We start from the raw sequence: 9608 nt of genomic DNA on the forward strand, positions 1-9608 counted from the left end.
TTGCCAGTAGGTGGCGCTATTACTATAACTGAATTTGAGCATAGACGTGTGTTCAGGCCATGATTCTTATCAAACGTGTGAAGTTTGGGGCAGATTGGACATTCCATGCCTGAGTTACAGCAAATTCATATTTAATTGCAGTAATAGCATGCTTTAGCACTTAGCTGAGTGTTTGCTAGCATGTTTCTAGTATGTTGCTAACCTGTTTAGCACTTGCTGGCTCTTTTTTATATGTTATTAGGAGACCACAACAGTGTTAAACATGTCACTTCCTGTTGACAGCAGGTGGCGCTATTACTATAACTGAATATTCTCATGTAGATGTGTTCAGGCCATGACTCTTATCAAACGTGTGAAGTTTGGGGCAGATTGGACATTCCATGCCTGTGTTACAGCAAATTCCTATTTAATTGCAGCAATAGCATGCTTTAGCACTTAGCTAAGTGTTTGCTAGCATGTTTTAGCATGGTTCTAATATGTTGTTAGCATGTTTAACACTTGATGGCACTTTTTTTATATGTTTTTATATGTCCACAACAGTGTTTAACATGTCACTTCCTGTTGCCAGCAGGTGGCACTATGACTGTAACTGAATATGAGCATGGTCATGTGTTCAGGACAGAACGTTTATTAAAAGTGTGAAGTTTGGTGCAGAATGGACATTGCCTTCTTGCGTAACAACAACATCCTGTTTCATTGAATTAGCATGCTTTAGCACTTAGCTAAGTATTGCTAGCATGTTTTAACATGTTTCTAGCATGTTTAGAAGTCAATGGCATTTTTAACATGTTGCTAGAATGGCATCAACGTGTTAAACATGACACTTCCTGTTACCAGTAGGTGGCGCTATTTCTATAACTGAATATTCTCATGTAGATGTGTTCAGGACAGAACGCTTATCAAAAGTGTGAAGTTTGGGGCAGATTGGACATTCCATGCCTGAGTTACAGCAAATTCCTATTTAATTGCAATAATAGCATGCTTTAGCATTTAGCTAAGAGTTTGCTAGCATGTTTTAGCATGCTTCTAGTATGTTGTTAGCATGTTTAGCACTTGCTGGCACTTTTTTATATGTTATTAGGAGTCCATAACAGTGTTAAACATGTCACTTCCTGTTGCCAGCAGGTGGCGCTATGACTATAACTGAATATGAGCATGGTCATGTGTTCAGGACAGAACTCTTATCAAACGTGTGAAGTTTGGGGCAGATTGGACATTCCATGCCTGAGTTACAGCAACTTCCTGTTTCATGGCGAAACATCGAAATTTGTCAGGCCGCCGAGGACCCGCCCTTCGACGAAAACTCAAGATCTTCGCAATTTAACGTCGCAAAGGCCTTAAGATTACACTCACCAAATTTGAAGATGATCAGATTAAAACTGTAGGAGGAGTTCGTTAAAGTACGAGGCCTGAAAATGGCAAAAACTGCATAAAAATCTGAGAGGAAGTTCAAAATGGCTGACTTCCTGTTGTGTTTAGGGCTATGCTCCAAGAGACTTTTTTGTAGGTATTAGGTCATTACATGTATGTACCGAATTTCGTGCACGTACGTGGAACGTTGCGGGAGGCGCACTCCGTTGAACTTTTATAGGTGGCGCTATCGAGCCATTTTGCCCCGTCCAATTCTGAAACCTATATCAGATGTAAATTTTCGCCAGTTCTGACGCGTGTGCAAAGTTTTGTGAGTTTTCGAGCATGTTTAGGCCCTCAAAAATGCAATTAAATGCGGAGAATAATAATAATAATAATAATAAACAGAGCAATTCCAAGAGGGTCCTCACACCATCGGTGCTCGGGCCCTAATTAAAGCTGCAAGCAGCGATGAAAGTGCCCTCGCACCCGTGCCATCAACACTCGGTGGCTTTAGGAAGACAGAGCATGGTTGGGAAATGTACATTTAAGGAGGTATATATAGTAAGAGTATGTCAAAGTCAGTTACAAAATGTTTTGTATAATGGTGATAATAGCATGCTTCATGACTCAGCTAAGTGTTGCTAGCATGTTTAGTCTGTTTCTAGCATGCTTAGTACACAATAATTATGTGGTTAGTACTTCATTACTGTGTTAACCATGTCAGTTTCTGTTGCCAGTAGGTGGCGTTATGACTATAACTGAATATGAGCATGGATGTGTGTTCAGGACAGAACTCTTATCAAACGTGTGAAGTTTGGTGCAAATTGGAAATTGCCTTCTTGAGTAACAACAAAGTCATGTTTCATTGAATTAGCATTCTTTAGCACTTAGCTAAGCATTGTTAGCATGTTTTAACATGTTTCTAGCATGTTTAGAACTCAATGGCATTTTTAACCATTGAACGTCTAGAACGGCATCAACGTGTTAAACATGTCACTTCCTGTTGCCAGCAGGTGGCGCTATTACTATAACTGAATATTCTCATGTAGATGTGTTCAGGCCATGACTCTTATCAAACGTGTGAAGTTTGGGGCAGATTGGACATTCCATGCCTGTGTTACAGCAAATTCCAATTTAATTGCAGCAATAGCATGCTTTAGCACTTAGCTAAGTGTTTGCTAGCATGTTTTAACATGTTTCTAGTATGTTGTTAGCATGTTTAGCACTTGCTGGCACTTTTTTTATATGTTTTTATATGTCCACAACAGTTTTTAACATGTCACTTCCTGTTGCCAGCAGGTGGCACTATGACTGTAACTGAATATGAGCATGGTCATGTGTTCAGGACAGAACGCTTATCAAAAGTGTGAAGTTTGGCGCAGATTGGACATTGCCTTCTTGAGTAACAACAACATCCTGTTTCAGTGAATTAGCATTCTTTAGCACTTAGCTAAGCATTGTTAGCATGTTTTAACATGTTTCTAGCATGTTTAGAACTCAATGGCATTTTTAACATGTTGCTAAAACGGCATCAACGTGTTAAACATGTCACTTCCTGTTGCCAGTAGGTGGCGCTATTACTATAAATGAACATTCTCATGTAGATGTATTCAGGCCATGACTCTTATCAAAAGTGTGAAGTTTGGGGCAGATTGGACATTCCATGCCTGGGTTACAGCAAATTCCTATTTAATTGCAATAATAGCATGCTTTAGCACTTAGCTAAGAGTTTGCTAGCATGTTTTAGCATGTCTCTAGTATGTTGGTAGGATGTTTAGCACCTACTGGCATTTTTTTATATGTTATTAGGAGTCAAGAACAGTGTTAAACGTCACTTCCTGTTGCCAGCAGGTGGCGCTATGACTGTAACTGAATATGAGCATGGTCATGTGTTCAGGACAGAACTCTTATCAAACGTGTGAAGTTTGGGGCAGATTGGACATTCCATGCCTGAGTTACAGCAACTTCCTGTTTCATGGCGAAACATCGAAATTTGTCAGGCCGCCGAGGACCCGCCCTTTGACGAAAACTCAAGATCTTCGCAATTTAACGTCACAAAGGCCTTAAGATTACACTCACCAAATTTGAAGATGATCAGATTAAAACTGTAGGAGGAGTTCGTTAAAGTACGAGGCCTGAAAATGGCAAAAACTGCACAAAAATCTGAGAGGAAGTTCAAAATGGCTGACTTCCTGTTGTGTTTAGGGCTATGCTCCAAGAGACTTTTTTGTAGGTATTAGGTCATTACATGTATGTACCGAATTTCGTGCACGTACGTGGAACGTTGCGGGAGGCGCACTCCGTTGAACTTTTATAGGTGGCGCTATCGAGCCATTTTGCCCCGCCCAATTCTGAAACCTATATCAGATGTAAATTTTCGCCAGTTCTGACGCGTGTGCAAAGTTTCGTGAGTTTTCGAGCATGTTTAGGCCCTCAAAAATGCAATTCAATGCGGAGAAGAATAATAATAATAATAATAAACAGAGCAATTCCAAGAGGGTCCTCACACCATCGGTGCTCGGGCCCTAAATATATGTATGTGTGTGTATGTATGTATGTATGTATGTATATATATATATATATATATATATATAAATATAGCTGCGAGCAGCGATTACGGGCCCAAGCCGGTGGCACCGCAACCCCGGTGCCTTTATTTACCTAAAGGCACCGGGGTGGCGGTACCGCCGGCTTGGGCCCTCCATCGCTGCTCGCAGCTATATTTATATATATATATATATATATATACATACATACATACATACATACATACACACACATACATATATATGTGTATATATATATATATATATATATATATATATATATATATATATATTATTGTTCAAAAGTTTGGGGTCAGTAAGATTTTTAATGTTTTTAGGAGAAGTCTCTTCTGCTCACCAAGGCTGCATTTATTGATTAAAAATACAAACAAAAACAGTAATATTGTGAAATATTATTCCAATTTAAAACAGCTGTTTTCAATTTTTAAATATTTTACATAGTAATTCATTTCTGTGATCAAAGTTGAGTTTTCAGCATCATTACTCCAGTCTTCAGTGTCACATGATCCTTCAGAAATCATACTAATATGATGATTGATGCTCAATAAATATTCATTATTATTTTCAATGTTGAAAACAGTTGTGTACAGATTTTTTTTTTCAAAATGCTTTGATGAATGTAAAGTTCAAAAGAACAGCATATATTTCAAATATATATATTTTTAACATTATAAATGTCTTTACTGTAACTGTTGATCAGTTTAACTCATCCTTCATAAATAAAAGTACTGATTTATTTTATTTATTTCCCCCAAAAATAAAATTTTAATTATTACTAACCCAAAACTTTTGAGCGGTAGTGTTTAACGTTACAAAAGCTTTAGATTTCAGATAAATGCTGTTCTTTTGAACTTTCTATTCATCAAAGACTGTACACAACTGTTTTCGACATTTAAAATAATAATGAATGTTTCTTGAGTATCAATCATCATATTAGAATAATTTCTGAAGGATCATGTGACAGTGACGACTGGAGTAATGATGCTGAAAACTCAGCTTTGATCACAGGAATAAATAACAGCTGCTTTCTATTTTAATATATTTTAAACTGTTTTAAATTGGAATAATATTTTACAATATTACTGTTTTTGTTTGTATTTTTAATCAAATAAATGCAGCCTTGGTGAGCAGAAGAAACTTCTCTGTTATGTGCGCGCCACAGACTGCACGCACGTCCGCTTAGAGTTCCGCCTTTTGCCTTCCGTCAATATTACGTTATTAGAAAAATATTTTTTTAGAGAATCGATTTTTTGACATTTGTGAATCGATTCAGAATCGTCCACGTCCGCATCGCGATGCATCTAAGAATAAATTTTTTCTCCCACCCCTAGATTTCATATAACAGGTTAATAAACAGTTACAATTAAGTCACTTACATTTTAGATGCAATGTTGACTGTTTTTGTTCTGTTTCAGCAGCGAAAATAGTTAAAAAAAGATCACGGCAGAACCATCACGCATCACGTGTTTTCTCATAACTGAACGATTCAGCATTTTTAACGAATCGGTTGACTCAAAGATTGAATGATCAATCCATAAACATCTGTCTTAATCATGATCGACTCATTCGAACGAATTGTTTGAACGAATGAAGCAATGACTCGCTTATTAAGATGGATGCCTGGCGACACCTAATGGCGGTTTAGTGTTGTTTAAAAGCATCATTCTTTCCCACATGTGTGTGATTTGTGTGTGCAACATTATCATTATTTTTCTTTCACTATTATATTAGCGATTTAAAAGCACCCACTCGTGTCACACGTCGATTAACCGGTGGGAAAATATCCTCAGACACATACCTAATAAATGTATATTTAAATACAATATTGGCCTACCTGGTAAAAAGTTTTATATACAATTTTGATGTCCTTTTGGACACAAGAGGGCAGTATAGCCCTATGTTTGCTTTTTTGTTGAACCACATAGCACTAAATAGCCTGTTTTAACTTTTTCATTCTTCTTGAATTGCAAAAACAGAATAAAATGGGTTTAGTTGTGATATTTGTATTCTTTTATATAGAAATAAATGGTATATAATTACATTTTTAGAAGATTTTTAGTGTTTCCTTTTTGGACATTACTTTAATCCCTCGCCATAGCAAAACCGTTTGAGATATTTATTATCCATTCACAATTTAGCATATTTAATGTAGTTTCATCATGTTGAAAAAGTTTGGTACAAATGAAATAAATAGTTTAAGAGGAGTGGCTAAAAATTCAGAGGCTGATTTTGCAAAAAAATTCACATTCAGACCAAAATATCTGACTTCCTGATGGCCAGAGCTATTGAATGTAAATTAGAAAGTTGTCCGGCTTGATGAAAACAATATACAAACTGTTTTTTCTTTACTGTAGTTAAAACTAACCCCCCCACTTTTGTCAAAAGCATGTTAAAAGTGACACACTTCCTGCTGCCAGTTGGTGGCGCTATAACTTTGACTCACAATAGCTACATCCATCTGATCGGCCTCTTACCACGAACACACTGCTGAAGTTTCATCAAGATCAGTTAATGTATGCAGAAGTTATTCCACTTCCGTGTTTCTCTTTTCTCGCCATAAATTCGATTCCTCGCCACAGCCAAACCGTTCGAGATATCAAAAATCCGTCCGCAATTTAGCATCCTCAAAGTCTTGACTACATGCACACCGAGTTTGAAGGGGACACGGTGAATTTTCTAGGAGGAGTATTTCACATTCCACAGCAAGGGTTTTCCAAACAACCCATAATAGCCGACTTCCTGTTGGGCTGGCGTAAAACTTGACCGGGGTAAAGTTGTTCGGCCCGATGAGATCTATATGTGTACCGAGTTTCATATTAATTCATGCGAGCGTGTTTGATATATGGATCAAGTTTTAGAACCCCATTCAAGGGGGCGCTGTTGAGCCCCCCAGCCACGCCCGGGTACCAGCTTCAGCCCGGCCCTGATGGCCGTGGGTTCTGACCTGTGTGCAAAGTTTCAAGAGTTTTTGAGCACGTTAAGGACCCCAAAAGCCCCTGAAACCTTGATTAACAATATAAAAGCAATAGTCAAATCCCCCCCTCCCCTCACACACACAGAGACACAGAGAGAGGGAGAGAAAATTCTTCAGAAAATCCACATTCAAACCAAAATATCTCTCTTCCTGTTGGTCGGAGATGGTTCATGTAAATTAGAAAGTTGTCCGTCTTGATGAGAACAATACACATACCAAGTTTTGTTGCTGTTGATAAAACTAACCCCCCCACTTTTGACTAAAGGTGGCGCTACTGAGCCATTTCACCACGCCCGTTTCTGAAACTTTGCACATGTCTACGGGCTAATAAATGTGATGTGTCTGTTGAGTTTCATGCAATTTCAAGTATGTTAAGAGTCTCAAAAGCATCAAAAAATAATATTAAAGTTTGATGCGTTGCCACGGCAACAGTATCTAAGATATCAATAATCCTTTCACAGGTTTACATCTGCCGTGTGTCTACATTGTACACATAAAGTTTGAAGCAAATCGGGTAAAAATAAGACACTGATTTCAAAGCATTTTGAAAGTGATGTACTTCCTGCTGCCTGTTGGTGGTGCTATAACTTTGACTCACAATAGTCACATCCATGTGATCGGCCTCTTACAACGAACACACTGCTGAAGTTTCATCAAGATCAGTTAATGTATGCAGAAGTTATAACACACTTCCTGTTTCATTTTTTCGCCATAAATTTGTTTCCTCGCCACGGCCAAACCGTTCGAGATATCAAAAATCCGTCCGCAATTTAGCATCCTCAATGTCTTGACTTCATGCACACCGAGTTTGGAGGCGAATCGAAGAATTCCCTAGGAGGAGTACATTAAATTCCACAGCATGCGTTTCCAAACAACGCTTAATAGCCGACTTCCTGTTTGGCTGGCGTAAAACTTAGAGCACGAAAGTTGTTCGGCCCTATGAGGTCTATATGTGTACCGAGTTTCATATTATTACATTCAAGCGTGTCTGATTTATGGACAAGTGTTCGGATCCCGTTCCAGGGGGCGCTGTCGAGGCCCCCTGCCACGCCCGGGTACCAGCTTCAGCCCGGCCCTGATGGCCGCGGGTTCTGACCTGTGTGCAAAATTTCAAGAGTTTTCGAGCATGTTAAGGGCCCCAAAAGTGCCCGAAAGGTTGACAAAATAATAATAATAATAATAATTAAAGCTGCAAGCAGCATTTAGCGGGGTTCAAGCATTTAGGGTCTTTAAGCACATAAGGCAGTCTAGTGAGTTGTCTGAGTTTTTGTTTAGGATTTACAGGCTTTTGAGTGTTTTTTGCCATACCCATTTTCTAAATGATCCTGTTATGGCTACCCAATGGGTAAAGTTAAAGTTTTTTATATAATTAATAATCTAGAGCTTCCAGAGAATTGTACTGCACTGGTATATTTCCGATCGGGCGAAAAACCTAGGACTAGTTCGCAAAAGTAGGTTTTTAACATAATAGCAAGTATTTAATGAACAAATTGATTGACAGCAGTAGTTCTTGAGGCAAAGTTGTTCAGTATGAGGAGATCTATCAAATGATATGCATCACGTGATTACATAGCCGTAAAACCTGTTAGCGTCAACTAGTGGCTGATTTTTCAAAATTCTTACAGACCTCTAGGGCCACGAGTCGAACATGCCCATCGAGTTTCGTTCTGATCGGCCTCCGTTAAGAGCAAACTAACAGCTTTGAATTAAAATGGTGAGGTATCCTGTTGTAAACATCAACCATGCCTGTTGACAGTTTTGTGGGAAGGGAATGAAAAGTTCTCAAATCCACAGCACAGCCTCAGACATAACATTTATATCCATGATCTGCCATTTTCACTATTGTCCTTGCTTGCTTCTTCACAATACCTGCAGATCTTCTGATGATTCGGCTGTGCAGGTCCACATTAACACTGCCTGGCCTAGAACATGGACTGGAAAATGCAAATTTGGGGGGTATAAATATTAATGATCCTGACTCCAACGTCACAGTCGGTGTTATGGTGGGATTCACTCATTTTTCAGCGGTCTTTTGCAAACAGGAGATTTACACAAGAAGGAGGAAACAATGGTGTTTGAGGCTCACGGTATGTCAGTTCCATGTCCAGAACTCTTATCATTCAACTATGCCAAGATAAATACAGTTTTCAATTGTATGGCACCTGTAAAATAGATGATTAGTAATATAATGCTTACTTGGAGTCTGAAATGGCTTTAACAAAAGAAGAAAAATAGTCTTAGATTTCTGTTCATTCTAATCATGTACAAATAAAGTAGCACAGTAAGATTACATTTATTTGAATGCATTAGTGAGTGTGTGATTGTGCTGTGTGTGCAGCGTGTCAATACTAAAAGTGAAGGTGTAGTTGATATCTTTGGTGATAATATCTGTAGTAATCATAAAAAAAAACACTTAAGAAATAAAGAATTAAAATTACAAATAATATTCTATTAAGATATGAGTTACAATAACATGATTTGCAATAGTAATAATATCAATAATATATGCACAATACACACAGATTAGACTATCAGGTCTGTGTTTTACAAAAACATTAGTATTGCAGCCAATGTGAGTCTGTGGGATTTATAAACAGACAAAATATGATTTGAAATGTTATTTTAATGATTTTATTAAGTTTAAACAATATTTCAAATGGAAAAAAAAATTAAAAATAATATTTTAGTGAGCAGAATGAACCAATGAGTGTTCT

The sequence above is a fragment of the Scardinius erythrophthalmus genome (assembly GCF_964197995.2).
Source record: "Scardinius erythrophthalmus genome assembly, chromosome: 8".
Lineage (NCBI taxonomy): Eukaryota > Metazoa > Chordata > Actinopteri > Cypriniformes > Leuciscidae > Scardinius > Scardinius erythrophthalmus.